This window comes from Elephas maximus, chromosome 19 (genome assembly GCF_024166365.1).
Source record: "Elephas maximus indicus isolate mEleMax1 chromosome 19, mEleMax1 primary haplotype, whole genome shotgun sequence".
NCBI lineage: Eukaryota > Metazoa > Chordata > Mammalia > Proboscidea > Elephantidae > Elephas > Elephas maximus.
The window spans coordinates 77,059,897-77,084,644 of record NC_064837.1 but is presented as its reverse complement, the minus strand read 5'-3'; the positions used below and the strand labels follow the sequence as shown (position 1 = coordinate 77,084,644).

Genomic DNA, 24,748 nt, shown 5'->3' with positions numbered 1-24,748 from the left:
TTGTCAAAAATCAGTTGACCATAGATGTGTGGGTTTATCTCTGGACTCTCAGTTTTATTCCTTTGTTCTTTGTATTGTTATACCAGTACCAGGCTGTTTTGATTACTATAGCTGTATAGTATGTTTTGAAATCAGGAAGCGTGAGTCCGCTATTTTGTTCTTCTCTTTCAACATTGTTATAGCTATTCAGGGCCTCGTGCCATTCCATATAAAGTTGAGGATTGTTTTTTTCTATTTCTGTGAAGAAGACTGTTGGAATTTTGATCGAGATTGCACTGAATCTATGGATTGCTTTGTATAGTATTGACATCTTAACAGTATTAAATCTTCCAAGCCATGAACATGGAACATCTTCCCATTTATTTAAGTCTTCTTTAATCTCTTCAGTAGTGTTTTACAGTTTTCATTATATAACTCCTTCACGTTCCTGGTTAGATTTATTCCTAGGTATTTTATTCTCTTAGATGCTATTGTAAATGGAATTGTTTTCCTAATTTCTCTTTCAGATTTCTACTTGTTGGTGTGTAGAAACTCAAATGATTTTTGTCTGCTGACCTTGTACCTTGCAATGTTTCCAAATTCCTCTATTAGCTCTAAAAGTTTTCTTGTGGACTTTTTGGGATTTTCTATATATAAGATCATATCATCTGCAAATAGAGATAATTTTACTTCTTCTTTTCTAACCTAGATACCTTTCATTTCTTTTTCTTGTCTTATTGCTCTGGCCAGGACTTCTAATACAGTATTGAATAGAAGATGTGAGGTTGGGTACCCCTGTCTTGTTCCCAATTTCAAGGGGAAAGCTCTCAGTCCTTTCCCGTTAGGTTTGATGTTGGCTGTTGGCTTTTTTTTTTTTTTGCAGTAATTAAAAAATTTTTTTTTATTGTGCTTTAAGTGAAAGTATACAAATCAAGTCAGTCTCTCATACAAAAATTTATATATACCTTGCTTTTTTGCTTTCCCCCTAATGAGACAGCACACTCCTTCCCTCCACTTTTTATTTTCATGTCCATTCGACCAGCTCCTGACCCCCTCCACTCTCTCATCTCCTCTCCAGACAGGAGCTGCCCACATAGTCTCATGTGTCTACTTGATCCGAGAAGCTCACTCTCCACCAGTATCATTTTCTGTCCCATAGTCCCATCTAATCCCTGTCTGAAGAGTTAGCTTTGGGAATGGTTCCTGTCTTGGGCTAACAGAAGGGCGAGGGACCAGGCTGTTAGCTTTTAATGTATGCCGTCAATCACATTGAGGAGTTTTCCTTCTATTCCAATCTTCTTTAGGGTTTTCATCAAGAAAGGTATTGATTTTTATCAGTGCTTTTTTGGCATTTGTAGAGATGGTCATGTGATTCTTTTCCTTTGTTTTATTGATGTGGTGTATCTCGTTGATTGATTTTCTAATGAACTATCGCTGCATCCCTGGAATAAATCTCACTTAGTCTTGGTGTATGACTCTTTTAATATGCTGTTGGATTCTCTTTGCTAGTATTTTGTTGAGGATTTTTGCATCTATATTCATAAGAGATATTGGCCTGTAGTTTCTTTTCTTGTGGCATCTTTGTCTGGTTTTGGTGTCAGGGTTATGTTTGCTTCATAAATTGAACTAGGGTGTATTCCTTTCTTCTCTATATTTTGAAGCCATCTGGTCCAGGAGTTTTTGTTGTTGGGAGGTCTTTGATCACTGATTTGATCTCTACACTTGTTATGGGTTTGTTGAGACTTCTGTTTCCTCTTGAGCCAGTTTGGGTAGATCATGTGCTTTTAAGAATTTGGCCATTTAATCTAGGTTATCCTGCTTGTTGCAATTCAGTTTTTCATAGTAGTCTGTCCTAATGCTCTTTATTTCTATCAGGTTGGTTGTAATGTTCCCTCTTTCATCTTTTATTTTGGTTATTTGCATCTTTTCTTTGTTTAGGTAAAAGTTCGTGAATTTCATTGATCTTTTCAAAGATCCAGATTCTGGTTTTACTGATTCTATTTTTCTGTTTTTGACTTTTTTTTTTTTTTTATATCTGCTATGATCTTTGTTATTTCCTTTCTTTTGGTAGGCTTAGGCTTAGTTTCTTCTTCTCTTTCTAGTTCCTGGGGTTGAGTTAGGCAGTTGATTTGAGATTGTTCTTTTTTTATGCAGGCATTTATTGCTGTAAGTTTCCCTCTGAATACTGTCTTCGCTGCATTCCGTAATTTTGGGTATATTATGCTTTCATTCAACTTTAAGAAATTTGCCATTTCTCTTTTGATTTCTTCCTAGACTCGTTGGTAGTTGTTATGGATTGAATTATGTCCTCCCCCACCCCCCTCAAAATGTGCGTACCAGTTTGGCTGGGCATGATTTCCAGTATTGTGTGGTTGTCCTTCATTTTGTGATTGTAATTTTATGTTAAAGAGGATTAGGGTGGGACTGAAACACCTTTAGGGAAACCCTGGTGGCCTAGTGGTTAAGTGCAACGGCTGCTAACCAAAAGGTCAGCAGTTCAAATCCGCCAGGTGCTCCTTGGAAACTCTATGGGGCAGTTCTACTCTGTCCTATAGGGTTGCTATGAGTTGGAATCGACTTGACGGCACTGGGTTTGGTTTTGGTTGAAACACCTTTACTAAGGTCACATCCCTGATCCAGTGTAAAGGGAGTTTCCCTGGGGTATGGACTGCACCACTTTATCTCACAAGAGGTGAAAGGAAAGGGAAGCAAGCAGAGGGTTGGGGACCTCATACCAACAAGAAAGCAGTGCTGGGAGCAGAGCACGTCCTTTGGACCTGGGATCCCTGCGTGGAGAAGCTCCTAGTCCAGGGAAAGATTGATGAGAAGGCCAACAGAGAGAGAAAGCCTTCCCCTGGAGCTGACACCATGCATTTGGACTTTTAGTGTACTTTACTGTGAATAAATAAATTTCTCTTTGTTAAAGCCATCCACTTGTGGTATTTCTGTTATAGCAGCACTAGATGACTAAGACAGTAGTTTAATAGTGTGTTGTTTAATTTCCATGTTTGAGTATTTTCCAGGTTTCTTTTTTTTTGTGCTTATTGATTTTTAGGTTCACTCCATTGTGGTCAAAGAAAGTACTTCATATGATTTCCACCTTTTTAAATTTATCAGGACTTGCTTTGTGGCCTAAAAAGTGATCTATCCTGGAGAATGATCCATGTGCACTGTAGAAGAATGTATGTTGTGTTGTTTTGGGGTAGAGTGTTCTGTATATGTATGTCCGGTCATGTAGTTTATGTGGTTTATAGTGTCATTCAGGTACTCTGTTTCTTTGCTGATCTTCTTTCTAGATGTTCTGTCCAATATTGAAAGTTGTATATTGAAGTCTCCAACTATTATTGTAGTACTATTTAATTCTATCAGTATTTGTTTTATACATTTAGGTGCCCCAGTGTTACCTGCTTACATATTTATGGTTGTTAAATCTTCTTGATGTATTGACCCTTTTATCACTATATAATGTCCATTTTTATCTCTTCTAACAGATTTTATCTTAAAGTCTACTTTGATGATAAGATTGCCACCCCGACTGTCTTTTAGTTATTATTTTCATGGAATATTTTTTTCCATCCTTTCAATTTCAACCTATTCGTGTCCTTGGATTTAAGGTGTGTCTTTTGTAAACAGTATATAGTTGGACCATGTTTTTTTTTTTTTTATCCATTCTGCAACTCTCTGCCATTTGATTGGAGCATTTAAGCCATTTACATTCACTGTAATTACTGATAAGTAGTGACTGACTTCTGTCATTTTGTTATTTGTTTTTTGTATGTCTTAAGCCTTCTTTGTCTTTTTGTCCTTTACTACTTACTGCTTGCTTTTGTGTTTGTTGGTTTGTCGTAGTGAGCTTTTTTGGTCCTTTCTTTTGTGTGTGTGTGCTTTTTAATGTATTTTCTTAGTGATTACCATGAATATTACATTTAAGAACTTGTGTTTATAACATTCTTAGGGTAAGTTGGTACCAACTTCAGTAATATACCATAAATTCTGTATCATTCCTCTGCCCCCCTTTCATTGTTGTTATCAGTAATTATGTCTTTATATTTCATGTGCTTTGTAACATAACTTTATCCTTGCTTTTTCTGTATTTATTATTTAAAAACATGAAGGACAAAACATTCAGAATTATCAAGCATGCATACCTTATTACTAGTCCTTATACTTTGCCATGCATTTCCCTTTATTAAGGATCTCTCTTTTTGTGTATAGCTTTGAATTACTTTCTAGTGTTTTTTCCCTTACATCTACAGAACTCCCATTAGTATTTTTTGTAGGGCTCATCTGGTGGATATGAACTCTCTCAGCTTTTGTTTGTCTGGAAATGTTTTAATTTCACCCTCATTCTTGAAGGGTAGTTTCGCTGCGTATAGTGTTCTTGGTTGACAGTGTTTTTTTCTTTCAGCACTTAAAATATATCATTCCATTGCCTTCTGGCTTGTTTCTGAGGAAAAATTGGCAACTAATCTTATTAGGGATCCTTTGTACATGAGTGCTTATCTCTCAGTGCTTTCAGAGTTCCCTCCTAATTTTTAATTTTTGAGAGCCTAACTATGTTTTGTCTCGGTGTAGATTTCTTTGGGTTTATCCTTTTTGGGGTTCTTTGAGCTCCTTGGATTTGTAGGTTCATATTCTTTGTTAGATTGGGGAAATTTTCTCTCATTATTTCTTCAAATATTCTTTCTGTCCCTTTCTCTCATTTCCTTCCGGAATTCCTGTGATGCGTATACAGTAGCTCTACTTTATCCATGGTTTTGCTTTCCACGATTTTAGTTACCCATGATTAACCACAGTCTGAAAAAGTTAAATGGGTAATGTGATGAAATCTTGTGCTGTACTGCTCCATCCTTCCCGGGGACCACATTCACATAACATTTATTACAGTATATTGCTGTAATTGTTCTATTTTATTATGAATTATTGTTGTTAATCTCATACTGTACCTAATTTATAAATTAAACTGTGTCATAGTATATGTATAGGACGAAACATAGCATATATAGGGCCCGGTACTATCCGTGGTTTCAGGCATCCATGGGGGTCTTGGAACATATCCCCCATGGATAAAGGGGGAGTATTGTATTAGGTCTCTTGTTTTCCCATAATTCCATTAGTCTGTGCTGGGTTTTCTTGAATCTCCATTCTTGTTGCTCTTCAGCATCTGTAATTTTAACTATTTTATCCTCTAATTCACTGATTCTTTCTTCTGTCTGATTAGATCTGTTGATAAGTCCTTCTGTTGTGTTTCTCATTACATTTATTGCCCTTTTCAGTTGCAATATCTCTTTTTTTAGATCCTCATTTCGTTATTGCGTTGTTTTCCTTATTTATTTTAGCTCTTTGTCTATGTTTTCCCTTAATTCTTTAATTATATTTAATGTTGTTGTATTATATTCTTCCACTTTTTTCATTATTTGGTCATCCCTAGATGCACTTTCACTTCCTTTGTCATGTTCGTTTGGATGGGCCATTGTTTCTCTGTTCTTTGTGTGTCTTGTGATTTTTTTTATTGGGGCATTGGAATTTTCGAGGGTGTTAACTTACTCAGTTTTCCTAGTATTTGGTATTTTTGCTTGCACTGGTTTTTGCAAGAAACTCTTTGGTGAGTAGAGCCTTTAGACTTTACTTACCATTTCTTCTCCCTCACGGTGACAGCTCCTTCTCCCTCTGTGTTTTAATTATGATTCAGAAGTTCCAGATCTCAGTTTTCAACTTTCAAACTCTCCCGAGCACACCAGAGAACACATGTTCAATCTGACCACCACCAGGCACTGTCATTCAGGCAAAATACCGTATACTGATGGTGCAGTGGCTAAGAGCTCAGGCTGCTAACCAAAGGGTTGGGAGTGGGAATCCACCAGTTGCTCCTTGAAAACCCTATGCAACAGATCTCCTCTGTCCTGTAGGATCAATATGAGTTGGAATGGACTCAACAGCACACAAAAACAATCAGTCACTTTTTTCTCTCTGGTTATTACTCCCTTCCCTACTGTGTTTTTGCAATAATTTTTTTACTTGGAAGTCCCACATCCATTAAGCCCCCTTTTTGGGCTGAGTGTTACCCTCCAATTTTGCCTGACATTCCTTTTCCTGCTCTGTGGTGGCTACTTATACCTGAGCTGGCATTCAGGGGAAGCATGGGCTGACTTTTTTCCTTTTCAGGAGGAGGAGGGGCTGGCATTCCCCAGAAGGATATCCGAGAGATCTGTCTTGTTGGTTTCAGAGCCTCAGGAGCCCTGGTGTGGTTGGGGGAGCAGTCTCCACTTAGGGGACTCACCTCTGACTCCACTATAGGGGACCTTGTATGAGTTTGTATCAGTCCAGCAGCCGACAGATTCTAGTTGGGAGATGGGTAGTCACGCTTTGAATAGAGCCCCAGTGAAGTCTGCCTTGTTGCTATCAGAGCCCACCCTGTCAGTTGGCTGTGGGTGTAGCCTCCACTCAAGATGCCTGCTTCCTAGTACACAGCAGCCTCAGTCAGCAGTCCTCAACACTGACTCTAAGGGAAGTAAACAGATCCAAACTGATCCCTGGAGAGGTCTATCCTGTTGGCTTCAGAGGCCTGAGCTATGGGGTGCACAAGGAGGCAGGTAGAGTACTGACTATGGGAGCAAACTCTGTTGTGGGGGCCTTCTGTAGCAGTTTGCAAAGCCTGGCCACCAGCAATTACCAGGTGGTGAAGGGGTGTCCCGCTCTGGTCAGATCCTCATGGAGGTCTGCCTTAATGATCTCCGAGTCTCCCTGTTAGATTGTTGGCTGTCAGTGTAGCATCCACTCAAGATTCCTGCTTCCTAACACAAAGCAGCCTCAGTTTGCAGTCCTTAATGCCAACTGGAAGTGCAGGCAGACTAACCCTAATTGATCCCCAGGGAGATTTGTCTTGTTGGTTTCAGAGGCCAGAGCTATGGGGTGCATAAGGAGGCACGTAGAGTGCTGACTTTGGGAGCAGACTCCACTGGAGGGCCCCTCTGTAGCAGTTCACAACAGGCTTGCAGATGACAGTGCCCTGGTGGGAAGGGGCTGTCATTCTCCAAAAAGACCTTGAGGGAGTTCTGCCTTGTTGCTTTCACAGCCGTCTCTGTAGTATATTGGCTGTGGGTGTAGCCTCTATTAAAGATGCCTGCTTCTTAGCACACAGCAACTTCAGTCAGCAGTCCTGAGCACTGACCAAAAGAGGAGCAGACAGGCTTGAACTTACTCCCCCGGGAATTCTGCTCTGTTGGTTTCGGAGGCCTGATCTATGGGGTATGCAGGGAGGCCAGTAGAATGTTTACTAAGGGAGCAGACTCCACTGCACAAGACTTCTGTAGCAATTTGCAGCAGGCTTGCAACCAACAGTGTCTTGGTGGGGGAGGTGCTTGCACACTCCAAATGAACCCCCGGGGAGGCCTACCTTATAGATTTTGAGGCAGAAGCTTGAAGTCTGTCTCTTTGTACCTGTGGTGGTTAGGGAAACAGCCTCTTTTCTGGGGCCACTACCCCAGTTCACTGCAGCCATTGGTCTGCATGGCTGGGGGGGAGGGGCAGGAATGGTGGGAGAAGCAATTTTCCTACCGCATGTGACTCATTGATTTATTGATTCTTGCCTGTCTTCAGTTCCCTGCTGCTTTCCTCTGCTCTCCATTTCAGAGTCCCTGAAAGCTGAGCACCATTTCCTTGTTGTATTTCTTGTATTAGTGGGAAAGTTCGGATCTATGGCTTATTTATGCCACCATCTTCCCAGAATTCCAGCGTCAGTATTTTTTAGAGCTCTCTGGTTGAGTCTTCTGTGTACCAAGGTTGAGAACCCCTTCACTATATCTAGCCATCTGTAGAGTCTTTGGTCTGATTAAAGAAACCATTCAGACAAATGAAGTAAGATTGCCCCCTGCTAGCATCTGGTCATTTCCCATTCAGGTGTCCAGATGTCCTGGAGGCTGAGATGTGTTTAGAATAGCTACCTACCTTTGATCACCTTCCCCTCGATGAAAGTTGACCCCAACAGGCACCTATCAGGAGGGTGGATAGTTTCCTGGGGTTGGGGAAGCTCCCTACACATGCCCCTCTCCTCTACACACTAAGAAGCATGGAGGTGGGCTCTGTGACTACAAAAGACAGGAACACATACTACTTAATGGGACAGCCTCACTTCACCAAAAGAGCTTTGTCTTGGCTCCGCTGAGAGCCATGTGGGAGTACCCATAGCTTCTCCCACGTTCAGGGTGGCAGGATCTCCCATGGCAGGGGGATTGCACTGTGTGCATGTGCCGCTTTCCTTGTCCTTGGCTCTGCCCCACAGTTCTGAGAATCACCCTGTTCATCTCAATTCCTGCAAAGGGATGCTCAGTCCAAGTGGCCCAGAAGTGAGAACAGGCTCATTGTTGTTGTTAGTTGCCATCAAGTCGATTCCGACTCATAGTGACCCCATGTGCGCAGAGTGGAACTGCTTCTTAGGGTTTTATGGCTGTGATCTTTCAGAAGCAGATTGCCAGGCCTGTTTTCCGAGGCACCTCTGGGTGGGTTCAAATCTCCAATCTTTCAGCAAGTAGTTGAGCACTTAACCATTTGTAGTACCCAGGGATGAGAAAGGAGTGTAGTAGGAAGCCAAGGGGCCCTCGTGGCACAGTGGGATAAAGTGCTTGGCAGCTAATCTCAAAGGTCAGTGGTTCAAATCCACCAGCTGCTCTGTGGGAGAAAGATGTGGCAGTCTGCTTTTGTAAAGATTTGCAGCCTTGGAAACCTTATGGGGCAGTTGTACTGTGTCCTGTGGGATCCCTATGAGTTGGAATCAACTCTACAGTAGTGGTTTTAGTAGGAAGCCACAGCATGCAACATAATCCTCCCCTATCTCACACTGTTAAATAGATGTCTCTTCTTTTTACATGCAGCGATCTGGCTGGCATGCCCCCAAATGGGCACCTGTGCAGTGAGGCAGCCCCGCATGGCCAGAGTGCTGGGGTGGAGGTCTGTGGTCTCTGTGAACTCCTGACAAATGACCACATCTCTGAGCTGCTCCTTCCCTCTGTGATAAAATTCCTTATCAGTATGTTATCAGGATCAGTTGTGAAAGTGCTTTTTAGGAAAGAAAAGGAAAGCCATGAAGCACACACATTTAAACTCTAGCTAAGGGCTCTGGTATTAAGTGGAGCCTGGCCAGCGGAAGGGGAGGAGTTCCTCCAGAAACTGATAACCCTGTCAGAGTCATCCTCCTGTTCTGCAAGGGCAGAGGTTGCAGTTCAGCGAGTCATCACTATCCACTAAAAAAAGACTGACGTGGTAAATGCCAGCGAGGATGTGGAGCATCATACCCTGCTGGTGGGAGTGTGGGATGAACGGGGCAGCCACTCTGGAAAACTCTGTGGCAGTTTCTTAGTAAATTCAACACATGTCTACCTTATGGCCAAGCAATTCTACTCCTAGGTATCCATGCAAGAGAAATGAAAACATATGTCCACAAAAAGATACATGTAAATAAGAATATAAACAGCAGCTTTACTCATAATGACAAAACAACTGGAAGCATCTCAAATATCAAAGGAGAGTTTCAATAAATTCTGACATATTCATACACCCACTCCTTAGTTATCGACATGGTTAGGTTAGACCAGGTCGTTACGCAAGAATAGGTGTTATGCAAATATGGAAGGTGACCATATCAGATCACAAATGGAGGATGGCTACATCATTACATAACTGTCAAATTACATCATTACATAATTGCCAAACCACTGAGAATCATGACCCAGCCAAGTTGACATATATCCTTGACCATCACAGCCAGCGTTACTCTTGCCTTGCACCTTGGCATTCATTACTGCCAAGACATATGTCGTTAATGAGCAAAATTGCCGGATGGTAGATTTTTTACTATTGTCATAAATGTGAAATGTCAGATAACAAGATAGTCGATGAGTGAGAAGGGGTAAATAGGATACAATAAAAACAAACAAAACCCAAAGTACTGTTATGTGCAACAGCAGGTTGAATCTCAAGAATATCGTGTTAAGCAAAGTAAGTCAGAAAAGGCTACATACTGTAGGATTTCATTTATGTGAAGTTCAAAAACAAGAGCTGTAGGTAGGGGCTGACTTTGGAAAGGGGACAAGGGACTGCCTGAGTGATGATAATGCTGCCTGTCTTGTTTTGGAGTGTGGTACATGGGTGTATACAGACACCAGAACTTGTCACCCAGGGCACTTAAGATCTCTGCACTTCACTGTAGAAAACCTGTGTGCTAATAAAAAAGCAAACTAAAGAAATGTCCTGTGGTGAGGTCCAGTTAGCCCATACCTAAGATCTCAATCTTGTGCTTAGGTGAAGCCGGCCCTGAGCCTCGGGCTGGCTGCTCTTCTCTTTGGCCCCAGTGCATGTGGGACACACCTCTGTTGTGGCACCTGCCACACCTCATTAGTGCTAGCTTTGATTGGCCTGTTTTTCCCACTACTCCTTGATCTCCTAGGGCAGAGCCTGCCTTGTCCACCCTTGCCTGTCTGGCACTGGTGTGAGGAAGACTTTCACAAAAGTGTGCTGAATGCGGAGGATCCTGGTGTCAGAACTTGGCTTGGTATATTTCCAAGGTTTTCTTAAAGAAGTGCCCATATTTTGCACAAATATATCTGTGAAACAGCTGCAGAAACTATGTGAGAATTTGGAGTTGTGATAACAGGACTGTTTGGTGTGCCATTCCTGGAGAGAATCACTTTGTTTAGCATGTTTGTTGTCTGCTTCCCTCCTTGCTGGAGTCTGCCTTGGGCTGCAGCACCGGGCACCGTAACTGCAATGCTTCCTTTCCTCCTGGAGTTTCCTGTTCTGCCTGAAAAGGGCCTCTGTGGACCACTACTGCAGACCTCCTCTCCTGGCTGTTCATAACCATTGAAACTAAAACATCAGTAAATCCAACAGTTCCCAGAAACAAGGGAGAGTATAAAATAATGGGGGTGGTTATCATACTTTGCTGAAGGTCTGGTCTCATTGCTTTTCAGCTGTGTCCCTGACAGTCCACGGGGAGCCCCTTTTTCTTCTCGACAGCCTGAAAGCCAAAAATAGAGTTCTATGTGATGCGAGGCTTCCATTCCCAGAGAGCTGAACTGTTTATTCCAATTGCATATTCTGTTTTAGATGTAATTTTCAGTACACGTTTCAGTGTACACAGCTTTCAATATATTTTCTCCACAGCGAGACTATTAGCTTAAATCAAAAAGCCTTTTGATTTAGGCTAAAGGGTCCCTGTTTTCGCCTTCCTTGTCATGTTTATCTTCTTGCAATTGGATTAGGTTTATGATACATCAGCTTTTTGTATCATTCATATCAACATTTTGGTGTTTTTTGGCTTCCTACTAAATCTTAAAAAGTTATAAAGGTAAAATACAGTGGAATGCTCAAATGATTGCGCTGGTCGTCCCTCGTGTGCAGATGAACATGACTGTGGATGAATGTGAACTTGTTGCGGGGGCACCTCCATCAACAGTAGGAAATGAACATACGCCACCGGATGGACAGAGGTCGGAATTTGGTGCTGGAAAGGTTGTTTAGGGATTAAAAAAAAAATTTTTTTTATGTTTAGGGGTATCAGTATATTATTATAAAAGTTGAACATGCAGAAGTGAAGACTGCCTGGAGTTTAAAGGAATCTCATTTTACAGAAGCTCAAATTCATTCAGTCATCTATTCCACAAATAGTTATTGAAGTACCTATTAAATGCCAGGTTCAGGTGTAGGTGCTCTGGAGACAGGGAACAAAAGAAACACCTCTCTCCCCCATCACGCATTGCGGCTGTTGTTGTTAGTTGAGACTACGGCCACCCCATGTGTTACAGAGCAGAACTGTTCCATAGGGTTTTCTTGGCTGTAATCTTTAGGGGGACAGATTATCAGGCCTTTCTTCTGTGGAGCCACTGGGTGGGCTTGAACCACCAACCTTTAGGCTAGTAGTCAAGGGCAAACCACTTGTGCCACCCAAGGATGCATTGCTAGTGGGGATAAAAAGACAATAAGCTAATGAATAATTTCAGGTTGGATTAAGAGGGTCACTAGGAGTCAGAATCGACTCTATGGCAACTGTTTTTTTTTTTTTTTTAAAGAAAATTAAAATAATGATAATGAGGAGCCCCGGTGGCACAGTGGTTAAGAGCTTGACTGCTAACCAAAAAGGTAGGCAGCTCACATCCACCGGGTGCTCTGTCCTATGGGGTCACTATGAGTCGGAATCCACTCGATGGCAGCGGGGTTTTTTTTTTTTTTTTTTTTTTTTGGTTTAAAGGAACTAAAACCCACTGCCATCAAGTGGATTCCGACTCACAGCGACGGTAATAGGATGGAGGGTGTGTGTGTGTGTGTGTGTGTGTGTGTGTAGGTGCTGCTTCATTCAGCATGGTGCCTCAGGGAGGGTCTCAGGGGAATGTGCTGGTTTCAGGATGAGGTGTAAGACCAGGCCAAGGGGAGGGTCCCCGGCAGAGGAAACGCAGCACAAGGCCCTGAGATGACATGAGCTTGGTGTCCCGGGGCAGAAAGAAGGGTCCTGTGGCTGAGGCCCAGAGGGTGGAGGAGGTGGGAGAGTGACCAGGGTCAGAACGTGGGGCCATCCAGGCCTTGGTCAAGAACTTAAATTTTATTCTAAATTCTGAAGAAGGCTGTGGGAGGGTTTTAATCAGGAGAGGAAGATTCCGTTGTGTGGAAAATGGGGGGAAGTAGGGGTGGAGGAGGGGCAGGTAAGGCTGCCAGATTTAGGAAATAAAAATACAGGATGGTAGGTTAAACTTAAATTTCTGGTGAACAGTGAACAATTTCTTAGCACAAATATGTCCCAGCCACACATGAATACTAAGACATGACATGCTGTGTATCTGAAATCCACTGTAACAGGCATCTTGTCCCTTATCTAGCCACCTTCAGGGCATAGCACCCAAGGAGCACTTGAGCACCTTTGCAGGAGGTATTGCCAGCGACAGGGTTGCTGGGAAGGGCAGGTTAGGCAGAGGTTGTGCACATTGATCCAAAGACCTTGCCAATGAAATGGGCCCAGGGAGTGAGAAAAAGAGGATTTGAGGCTAAGTTCTGGGGGTCGAGCCTCGGAACCTGGTGGCTGGTGGGCCCATTGACAGAGATGGCAGAGACGGGCTGTGAGCGTATTGTGATTTGGATGGTTTTCTTTCAGGTGTAGAGAAGACGTCCAAGGGGGGATGTGCAAGTATGGCTCTGAGTGAGGTGAAAGTCATCCTGGTCTGTCCTCATCTATCCTCACCTTCTCCAGCTCTCCTCCTCCTCCCCCATGCAGTGCTTCCCTGCCCACCTAGAAGGAAAGAGGAGCAGTTCAGAGCCCCTGTGACTGGGACAGGCTGCTTTCTGTGTGAACACTTCAGCCCCCGTCAGGCGCTGCTAAGAAGAGAAACGGTGGTTAAGAGCAAAGCAAAACAAAATATAGACTTCACAGGGCTTGGGCTAAAGAAGATTTCTTTGTGTAACAGATTTTTGCGGGCCTCTTTTGTGGAGTATCCTTAAGGATACACTGATAGGCGCAGTGAAACGAGATGGTTCTTGTGGTGAAGTGGTTGTATGGGCGGTCAAGAGAAAACAAGATGGACCAGGCTCAAAAGTGTCTTGGTCAAAAAATTCCTAAAATCCAGCATTGCAGTCAGACCGCATGTACTTGAGTATTTTCTGAAATTTTAGCCCAAATAAGAAATTCATCCTGAGGGGAAAACAAAAAACAAAGGAGTTCATAAGTACAATTGTGACGTTGCATTTCCTGAATAAAAGCTACAACTTTAAAAAGGTATAGACTACACATATTATAATTTCTCTTAAAAAGGCCCCTGTGTAAAAAGTTTAAATCAAGCTTGGCTTTCTTCTTATATAGCAATGAAGTCCATGATTAGCTAGAAATCCAGCAGTGTCAGCATGTAAGCACTAGATAACTGATGATGCTACATGTTAAAAATTGAAATTCGTGTAATACAGTTAATGGGGGGTCTGCCTGTTAAAGAGACTTTGTTGGACAGGTATTTGGATCACAGGTATTTTGGATGCAAAAGAGCTTCAAATCCAGAGAATACCTTGCAAAAGCAAATTTGGACGTATTCCACGACCCCCCCCCCCTTTTTTTCCTACCACCTCTTCCATTAAAGTATTTAAAAAAAAAAAAAAAGATTTTACCAAATAAAATCTTATAAAAAATGAATAAAGTTTAATATATTGTTTTCTTCCCAGCAGTATGTACCTTTTGAAAAAAAAACACAACAAAGTGTGGCCTAAGGCAGTCAGTATGAGAATTACTTGTATTGTTAGCTACAAATGCCAATAACTGCACCCCCATCAGGATTCTAATTCAGGGGCAGCCCAGGCCAGGGGTCCAGGGATCTGTATTCTTAACAGATACCCAAGCCATTCTTCTGAACCCACAAATCCTGAACACACTGGCTTCAGGGACAGGATTAAAGTTTTAATTGTTAAATTTCAGCTATATTAAAGGTATGAGTGAAGGAAGAGACTTTGTGGGTCTGGAGGAGAAATAACTGCACATGAATTATTTTATTAATTAAGTAATCCAGCCCAGTGCCTCTAAGGGGCTGGGCAGTGTCCTGGGCACTGGTGATAGGAAGCAAGTGCCCTAGCTGAACCAGGAAGGACCTGGGAAGAAGGGGTGGCTTTTCTGCCTGGGGGTCAGGACAGCTTCCACAGGGATGTGCTATTTAAAATGGGTCATTTGAAACCAGAAAGAGGTTGCTAATAAGGCAGGGTCTTGGTTATTGGAGGGAATGCAAATGACCAGAAGGGCTGTGGTCTGACTAGGGTCCTGGGTCACAGAAGCTGATAGGGCCCGATCCACCCGAATAGTCACTCTCCTAGCTGTGAAGGAACCACCTGTGTAAAGGCATGGAGGAGGTCTGAAAGGCCCTAGGTTATTGGGTTTCCATGTAGCTGGTCTGTGGGGTGGGTCGCTGTGAGATGAGTAGCTGCAGCTAGGGAGTGCATTGCCAGACTGTACTGTAGAAGCAAGGAGCAAGAAGGAAACAGGCTGCCTGTGGAGAGAGGGGAGAGAGATAGTGATGGTTATTCTTGGAAAGATACCTGGAACACCAGAGTGCAGTGTGGTGGTGGGGTGTGCGTGTGTGTAAGCCAGAGAGGGGAAGAGACAGAATGGTAGTGAGCAGGCAAGAGGAGGGAAGACCTGGTAGAAGCCGAGGGCTAATAAGTACCTGAGGTGAGTCCAGGGAGTCCGGGGAGTGGGGTAGAGAAGATGCCTGGGATTCAGGCACTAATTCTGAGGGGAGTGATGAATGCTTCCTGGGTGTCTTGGGGCTCAGCCCTGCTGCTCCCTATAAGCATTTTATGTGCTCAAAATGATAGGTGCTAAGATAACTCCCATACTTTAGGGTGTAAATGTTCTCTTAAAGTAAGAGCAGAGGAGGAAGAAAACCAAAAAAACCCATTGCCTTCGAGTTAATTCCGACTCGTAGTGACCCTATAGCACAGAGTAGAACTGCCCCGTTGAGTTTCCAAGGAGCACGTAGTGGATTTGAACTGCCGACCTTTTGGTTAGTAGCTGTAGCACTTAATGAGCACGCCACCAGGGTTTCGGGAGGAGGAAAGAGAGAGTGTTATTGCATCCTAATTTTTAAAAAAAAAAAAATTTTTTTTAGAAGTGCCCATTCTGTCACAGCTTGGAGAGCCATGTCAACATCCGTGACCAGGGACCCTGGTCAGACCACAACCCCTCTGGTTATTTGCATTCGCTCCAACAACTGGCCAGAGCTCTGGGACCTTCCTCTGAAGCCTCAACTTCCAGGAATTTGTGTGGGAGTCCAGATAGCAGCATTACCTGGGGGACGTGTTCCTTGTACCCTGTTCCCACCAGCCTCTCTCCCCATTTTCAGATGTGAGAAAGCACCATTTTAGAACAAAATGCAGTCAATTTATCTAATTGGTAAAGTAGGGACGACCAAAGAAGTTGACACTCCTTTAATTCCCCCTCCTGTTCGTTTTGTCACAGTGGAGCCAGGTTTCAAACAAACGCTGAAAAGGGGAACAGTGCTGATGACTTTGTTTCAAATGGGCTTCAGGGTCAACTAAATTATAAATTGACTCTTAGCCTCTGTTGCCTGCTTGGAGCTTCACCTGCTTTGAATTAATACAGTTTAATAATATCCAGCTAGATGAAAAAGTGAAACGTAAAATGCTTATCATATTAGCTGTGCCTTGATGACTGAGGGCACACTCTGTTTAAAGCCTTATCTATTATCTGGTGTTCCTTTTGAAAAAGTATCTTCTTTTTTCAATTTCTATCACGCTGTGTTGTGGCAGTTCAGTCCCTCTAGTATTCTAGATCACTTGCTTTCAGTATTGCAACTCCTGCTGTTTTTTGCCTGAACTTTTGTACAACGTTACGAATTATAGATATCCTCAAGCCTCTGATGTTGTTATTGGTAGTTGTCTCTACCCATGGCGACCCCATGCTGCACAACAGAGCAAAGTGCTACTGGTCCTGTACGATCCCCTTGATTGGTTCAGGATTGGACCGTTATGATCTATTGAGTTTGCATTTGCTGATTTTTGGAAGCAGGTTTCTGGCCCTGTCTTCCTAGTCCATCTTAGTCTAGAAGCTCCACTGAAACCTATTCAGCCTCATAGTAACATGCGAGCCTCCACTGACAGATGGCCGTGCGTGAGTGCATTGACTGGGAATCGAACCTGAGTCTCCTGCATGGAAGGTGAGAATTCCACCCCTGAACCACCGCTGCCCTCAATGATAACCATGTTTAATTATATTAGAGTTTGTTTAAGTATATTTTGTTAAATTCAAATCCTTTGAAAATTGATAATTCTGTAAGATCAGAATCAAATCAAGAAATCTTGAGACCGGAGGCTGGGATTCTGTTTTTGGTCTTTGCCGGGTCCATGCTGCTGGACCTGGGTAAGTCACCTGTCCCCTCTGGCTTCACTGTCCTGTCTGTAAAATCAGATAAACAGGTGAGCCTTAGACTTCAGCATTATAAGAATCACCTGGAGGGTTTGCTCAAGCCGAATTCCTGGCCCCGCTCCCAGAGTTACTGATTCTCTAGGTCTGGCATGGAGCCAGATAATTTGCATTTTCCACAAGTTCCTCAAGGAAATGGATTGACACAGTGGCTGCAACAATGGACTCAAACATGACAACAATTGTGAGGATGGCGCAGGACCGGGCAGTGTTTTGTTCTGGTGTATGTAGGGTTGCTATGAGTCGGAACCAACTCGATGGCACCTAACAGCAGCAGCAAGTTCCCAAGAGATGCTGATGTTGCTGGCCTAATGATCCCTTTGGTCTTTTCCACCTCAAATATTTTGACTCTGTGTTCTGTGTAAGCATAAGAGGGGGCTTGTAACATTTCTTTCATAAATATTTGTACCTGCCAATTTCTGCCTTTAACTTTTCCCGCATGTATTCTATAATTATTCCTTCTTGCCTCTGCATGCTTCTTCTGATCTCACCCCTGCTCCAGTAGCTGCCTAACCCCCCAACAAGCCCCCTACCCGTCAGTGCATGAAGGCCACTGTCACTCACCATCCACAGCGTCGGGCCATTCTGAGGTGGGTCAGTTGTCCTGGATTCCACTGCAGGGTCAGCTTTTGGCAATCCCCTGGAAGCGTGAGTGGTACTTACCCACGAGCACACAACCTGACTGCCTCCATTGTCATTGCCTCTGTCACTTGGAGAAAGTCACTTCACCTCTCTAAGTTTCAGTGGGAATAATAATAGTGCTGAAGGGTTGTTGCAAGGATTGAATGAAACAATCCATGTAAAGTGCTCAGCACAGTACCAGGTATGTAACAGCTACCGTGGAGTCAACTCTGACTCGTGGTGGCCCCTTCTACATCAGAGTAGGACTGTGGTCCCCAGGGTTTTCGGTGGCCGGTTTTTGGAAGGAGATCACTAGGCCTTTCTTCCCAGCTAGCAGCTGAGTGCCTTAACCAATTCGTACCACCCCCGGAAAACGAAACCAGATCAGCTGCTGTTGAGTTGGTTCTGACTCAGGGTGACCCTGTGTGTTTCAGAGCAGAGTTGCGCTCTGTGGGGCCTTCACGGCTGGGACCTTCCTGAAGCAGGTCATCAGGCCTTTCTTCTGAGACACTTCTGGGTGGATTCAAACTGCCAACTCATCAGTTAGTAGCCGAGCACTTAACTCTTTGTGCTACCCAGGGACTAGTTAATTCCCCTAAACTCAGCCTATTTTGAGTTCTTATGAGTTGACAGATATTTCAAAGGACTGCTTATTATTTACCAAAACAAAGGAAACCAGGAGCTGGTTTAGTTAATTATTATTTGGCTGGATATAATAAACATGCAAAAACATATGACAGAGTAGAACTGCCCCATAGGGTTTCCAGGGATTCGGACTGCTGACCTTTATGTTATGTTTAACAGCCGAGCTCTTAGGCATTGCACCTCCAGGGCTCCAACGACAGCAACAAAAACGTACACCGTTTGTATTTGTTTAATCCTGACTAATATGTTTTTGTTTTTTAATATGTTAATTAAAATTATCTGTGTACTCTATTTTATCACATTAAGGAAAACATTTAAAAAATATCGAGACTACTGTTGTGGAAAGTTTGTATCAAATGCTAGCTTTTACTAGCTACTACAGGCAAACAGAAGCCCTGGTAGTGTAACGGTTAAGAGCTGACAGTTCGAATCCACCAGGTGCTCCTTGGGAACCTTATAGGGCAGCTCTATTCGGTCCTATAGAGTCGCTAGGAGTTGGAATCCATTCGACTGCAATGGGTTTGGTCAGGCAAACAAGTTCGGGGTGGATTAGCAATGATGATGGTACAGTTACACTTTATAAACCATTGCCAAGCTTTCAAATACTCCTCAATTTCACCATTAAATGGGGTAAAAGATAGACCTGCTTCTTACTCAAGTCCACGGAAACTTACTTGAATAATTACATTCTCCCTACTTAAAAAGGACGTGAAGCAGCACTAAAGATAAGATAAAATAATAAGACATTTAAGGTTAAAATTGAACAATTCCAAGCTCTAAGATAAAGGGTTGGATATTCACCAAGCACGTGCTTGCTGTACCTCGCAAGCTCTAAGATAGGCTTATTTTCACATTTTATCACCTCTGAAATCACAATGCATTGTCTCATTGTCTCTCAGTTAATGACATCTTCAAATATTTAAGTGGAACATTTCCTTTTTTTTTTTTTCTTAATGGTACATACAATAATGTTACATACTAAACTCAGTGGTGGCTTAGGGTCTCTAGAAATTTGAGCACCTCAATTCGGTAATTCTGCTTCTCAGTTTCCTGTGAGAGTTGTTTACTAAACACCTGAGACTTGTTTATTAAATCTTCAGAAAAAATCTTTTTTCTAGCTGATCATTGGTTATAGAAGTAGTATTTTTTTTTTTAATTTTAAAGAAATATTTGTTTTATTTTGATTTTTGAGGGGAAAAGAGAGAATATTGGGGGGCAGGGTTGGCCTTGCAGCACGTAAATGTGGCTTTAATGTCAGTACATTAGAACTGACTAGCTCAGTTGTGTTTCCCATTGTATACCTTTAAATGATGCTGCTTTCCAATTTAAAAATAGTGCTTCTGAGGCTAAACTTTCTACCCCGTCTGGACTTTGTCACATTAATTTGGGTGATTTGGAAACCTTATACTCGATTTCCAAACCCGATGCCCCTCTGGAAGGTTGCGTGCAGAATGCAGATCACCAGGGCGGTGGAGATGCATATTTACAGCCGAAGGCAGCTGGTGCAAACTCTTAGGCTGGAACGATGGTTGTGGATGGTATCCTGTCTTTGATGACTCCTCACTGCCAGATGTTGAGGAAGATATAAATCCCTCGTCATGTTCTGGGTTTCACAGTGTCCCAGCCTCACCCCACTGGGGGAAGAGCACAGGCTGACCTCTCCCTGATGCTATCCTAGAAATGTGGGAACCTCAGCCTGTGTTTTAGACTTACGGGGTCATGAGATGCTGCCCTGGGCAATGTGTGTGTGTGCGTTTTGCGTCAGACAGAAAAATAAAAAAAATCAGCCATCTGTTGATTTGGGGGTGATATTCGAGGTCAGGGAGGGTTATTATTTTGAAACTGCTCTTTAAAAACTTTTATATGTTAGAGACATTGATAATATTTTTATCCAACTTACAGCGTTGAGGGAGCGGGGAAGGAGAGAATGGTGTGCTAATAAGCAAAGGAAGACTGAAAGGAATGCGTTCCCTAAAGGTGCACAAGGAGCCCTGGTGGCCCAGTAGTTAAACACTTGGCTGCTACCTGAAAGGCCCGTGGTTCGAACCCACTATCCAGTCCGTGGGAGAAAAGACCTGGTGATCTGCTCCTGTAAATATTACAGCCTAGGAAACCCTGTGGTGCAGCTCCACAGTGTCTTATAGGGTCGCTATGAGTCGGAATAAGTTCAGTGACACATAACAACAAAGGTGCACACGCTGGGCGATTTTCCTCCATTAACGCGGAGATATACTCAGCTCCTTAAGGAGAGAGCCATGTTTTCTAGCTACTTACGCTGCCTATGTCTAGCTTCTGTTGTTGTTACTTGCCGTCAAGTCAGCTCCCGCTCGTGGTGACCCTGTGTACAACAGAACAAAACATTGCCTGGTCCTGCGTCATCTTCACAATTGTCAGTATGCTCAGGTTCATTGTTGCAGCCACTGTGTATTTTCAGTGCCTTCCAACCTAGGGGCTTATCTTCCAGAACGGTATCAGACAGTCTTCTGTCGTGGTCCATAGAGTTTTCATCAGCTAAGTTTCAGAAGTAGGCCGCCAGGCCTTTCTTCCTAGTCTTAGTCTGGAAGCTCCACTGAAACCTGTCCACCATGGCATAACTTCAAGCATCAGAGTGACACGTAAGCCACCACAGTATAGCAAGCTGTTAGATGGGTCAGAGGTCCAGTTTATGGTATGTTCAATAAGTGAAAATGATCCAGATCCACAAATTCATAGAATAATTTGAGCTTGAAGAGGTGGATATTTTGTTTGACCCATTTGTTTTCCTAGTAAGAGAAGCTGCCGGACCAGACCAGGTTAAGGAATGTGTTTTTGATACTCAGTGACAGACTGTGCTGGGTCCCCTAAATCTCCTGATATGACGTTCAGTGTTTTTCAATATGATTCTATAAATAACATCAACTTAAACTGAAGTTGTGGTAGTAGTTGGGTTTAGTTCTTTGGGTTTCTATGGAGACCTCGTCTGGGTAGCTTAAGCAAAAATGGGGAATTTATTTGAAGGAACTGAAGTATTTCACAAAATTGCACAAAACCAAAGGAAGAGCTGATCAAGCAAGACTGCGATGGGAAGGAACTGGGTGGTCTGAGACGTCAGCAGCATCTCAGACTACGTGGCTCCTTTTCCCGCCTGCCCAAACCTGAGCCCCTGCCTGGCTGTTTCCTCCTGAGAGACCTCCCAGGAGCAGTCCTCCAGGAGGCCTCTGGGACCACCACCTCAGTGCATGTTGCCCCCCACCGCCGTCTCTCCTGTTACCTGGCTTTTGACTGCTTCATCCCACTTTGTTGTTGTTGTTAGTTACTATCAAGTTGACTCCAACTCATGGCGACCTCATATACCACAGAACGAAGCTTTACCCGATCCTGCGCCATCTTCGCGATTGTTGCTGTGTTTGAGCCCATTGCTGCAGCCATTGTGTCAGTCCGTCTCATCGAGGGTTTCCCTTGTTTTCACTGACCCTCTGCTTTACCAAACATGATGTCCTTTCCTTACTGCTTACCACCATCCAAAAGGCTTATAGCCACTTGTTTACATGTTGAGATTGTAGCAATATGGTGTCTGGGCCTTAATCCCAGAGATTCTGACTTAACGGTCTGGTGTGGTTTCCCCTAAAAGTTCCAAGTGGTTCTAACGTTCAGCCAAGTTGGGAGTCACACCCGTATACACTGATAGAACAAATACAGCACGTGCGGTTGTAACAGCCAGCACAGCAGAAGACACGTTTGCGTGATCTAGGATGAAGATTAAGGGTTTTTAGAAATAGTGAGGTTTTATCAGAAACGACACATAAATGACACTGCCATGAGCCTGTGCAGATGGAGTGCTTGCTGGGAGCACCTTGTGTGTTCGTTCAGTCCATCTTGACGGTAGCTGTGGGGTAAGTGGTTATTGTTCGCTGCTGATGAGTTTGCTCCGAATCATGGCAACCCTGTGTAGGACAGCATAAAAGGCTGCCCATCCTGCTTCATCTTCACGGTCACTGGTCTGCTCGAGTCTGCTGTTGCCACTATTGTGTAGTGCCTTCCAGCCTAGGGGCGCACCTTCCAGCACTGTATCGGACAGTATTCTATTATAATCCACAGGGTTTTCATTGGCTAATTTTCAGCAGTAGATTGCCAGGCCTTTCTTCCTAGTCTGTCTTAGTCTGGAAGCTCCTCTAGGAGCTGGACTTACCCTGCAAGATATAAGGTTAGTAAGATGTTCCTGGCAGGAAGGGCTGTTGACTGTGGGGACTTGTTTCCAAGTGAGAAGACATGTTTAGCAAAAATGATAGAAAAGAAAGAGGATCTAAACGATTGCAAGAAAAGCAGAACTGCTGGGCTTTTGAGGCTAATCAGCTGACATGTGAAGAGTATGTATGTGTGTGTGTGAGAAAGAAAGAGAGAGAACTTAATATAGTTTATTTAAAACAGAATAGAGGAGGACAAAATGAAATTTTGATTTGTGTCTTTTTAGGAAATTGAGGTGTTATACAGTGCTTGCACTTTTGCAGCTTTAACGAGAAGAGTGGCAAACAGATAAATATGAATGATACGTTTCTATAGTATGTTTTGTAAAAGTAACGGAAGAGCTGTCCCTGAGAAGAAAAGCCTCTGTTCTGGGTGATTTGGAAATGGACTGATTTGAACTCAGAGGGATGGGCTGTGGAAGAAAGAAATCTAATCCTTTTGGGTTTAAATTCTATTCACCATTAGGCAAATTTAGTTTCCTGGTTTCAGAAAGAAAAAACACATCCTCTAAAACTCAGGCCCGTGGGAACAAGTCGTTTCCCCTCCTGGGGCTTCGTGAAAACCTGACTCTGCGTCTCCAGAGCCAGGTTCCTCCCCAGCCCAGCTGGGGCTGCCTGTAGGCCGGCACGGGTTTCACCGGGGGCACAGGAGCAAGGGAGAGCGGGCGCGGGAGTCTGGGTAAGAGGCCCAGCACCCACGGGCTGAGGCGGAAGACTGGGGAAAATGGGCCCTAGGGGATAGAAGCTGGTTCGAGGCAACGTGATCATTCTCCGCCGGCACACTCTCCACTCCTTTGTCTCTTCTTGGGAATCGACTCAACGGCACTGGGTTTGGTTTTGAAGGCTGGAAAAATAGACTTTTTCTTCATTTGGTGACAAAGTCGGAGGAAAAATTCAAAGCTAATTGAAAAGGAAATACCTGTAGATACATAACACATTTTCCTGCCAGAGATAGGAGCATAGGCTATAAACACAGTAAAAAGGGCTAGCAGAGTAACTGCGGGGAGGGCAGTGTGAGCTGGGGGAGGGTCCGAAATCTGGACCCCATAAAAGACGTGCTGATTCTGGTAAAGTCAGTGGAGGGTTAGAGGTGAGGTGGAGAAGTGGCAGTGGGCAGAGACTCCCTAGAAATTATCTAGCATGCTGTGAACATTGTAATGCTTGAGTTGTTCTTAGCGGAATGTACACTCAGGAGGGGCTCCTTAGCAATTTGTATTTCTCAGTTTTGTGTGTTAAAGGTCTCAACAAGCCTTTCTTCACTACCATATGATAACGTCACTATCATCTGCCTTTCCCTGTGTTGGGGGGCTGGGAGGGAAAACGGGAAATAAGCCATTGTTTACTTGCTTTGTGTGAAGCGTTTGACACATGCTAGACTTGATGGCATTGGGGTTTTTTTTAGCTAATTTTTAATTCTCACGTAACCCTTGAAGGACAAGTATTATCTACATCTAAAACCCAACAGATGGGTAAAATGAAGTTTAATTAGGAAACTTACTTATGTTTATATGACTAAGAATAAATGGAGGAACCAGGATTTTAAAAATTTTTCATGTGGTAAGATACCACATTAAAATAAAAATATATATATATATACCATATCATACCCATTGCCATCTAGTCGATTCCGATTCATAGTGACCCTATGGGACAGAGTAGAACTGCCCCATAGAGTTTCCAAGGAGCGCCTGGTGGATTTGAACTGTCGATCTTTTGCTTAGCAGCTGTAGCTCTTAACCACTACGCCATCAGGGTTTCCAAAATATATATATATATATATATGTAATTACCATATATATATATGTATAAAAAACTCTGTGTAACACACATTTTGCTACTGTAACAATGTTTAAGTGTATAAAACCACTAAACCAAACCCACTGCCGTCGAGTCAATTCCGACTCATAGCGACCCTGTAGGACAGAGTAGAACTGCCCTGTAGGGCTTCCAAGGAGCGCCTGGTGAATTCAAACTGCCGACCTTTTGGTTAGCAGCCATTAGCACTTAACCTCTATGCCACCAGGGTTTCCGTTTAAGTGTGTAGCTAACCATTTTAAGTGACAAGAATTACATTCACCATGGCATGTAAGCATCACTACCCCTGTTTCCAGAAGTTTTTCATTGCCCCAAACTGAGTACCTATTCAGCAGTAGTTCCTTGTTCTCCACTTCCCCCAGTTCCCGGTCACCATTAGTAAACTTCTGTCTCTATGCATTTGCCTATTCTAGCTATTTTTATAAAGCAGGATCATACACTATTTGTCCTTTTGTGTCTGATTTATATCACTCAGTCTGATGTTTTCAGGATTCATCCATGTCATAGCACG

At 43.2% G+C, this 24,748-nt stretch overlaps 1 protein-coding gene across 3 annotated transcripts in view; it reads left to right on the top strand.

The window, feature by feature from the left end:
- LYN (LYN proto-oncogene, Src family tyrosine kinase) overlaps positions 1-24,748 on the top strand; it is a 176,365-nt gene that overhangs the window by 36,975 nt on the left and 114,642 nt on the right. The window contains exon 1 of one of the 3 annotated variants that reach the window (XM_049860088.1): positions 12,237-23,101. The exons of the other annotated variants lie outside the window; for them this stretch is intronic. The gene's annotated coding sequence lies outside the window, so the exon portion shown is untranslated. Of the gene's footprint in view, positions 1-12,236; positions 23,102-24,748 lie in introns of those variants that run through there. 3 annotated transcript variants of the gene reach the window in all.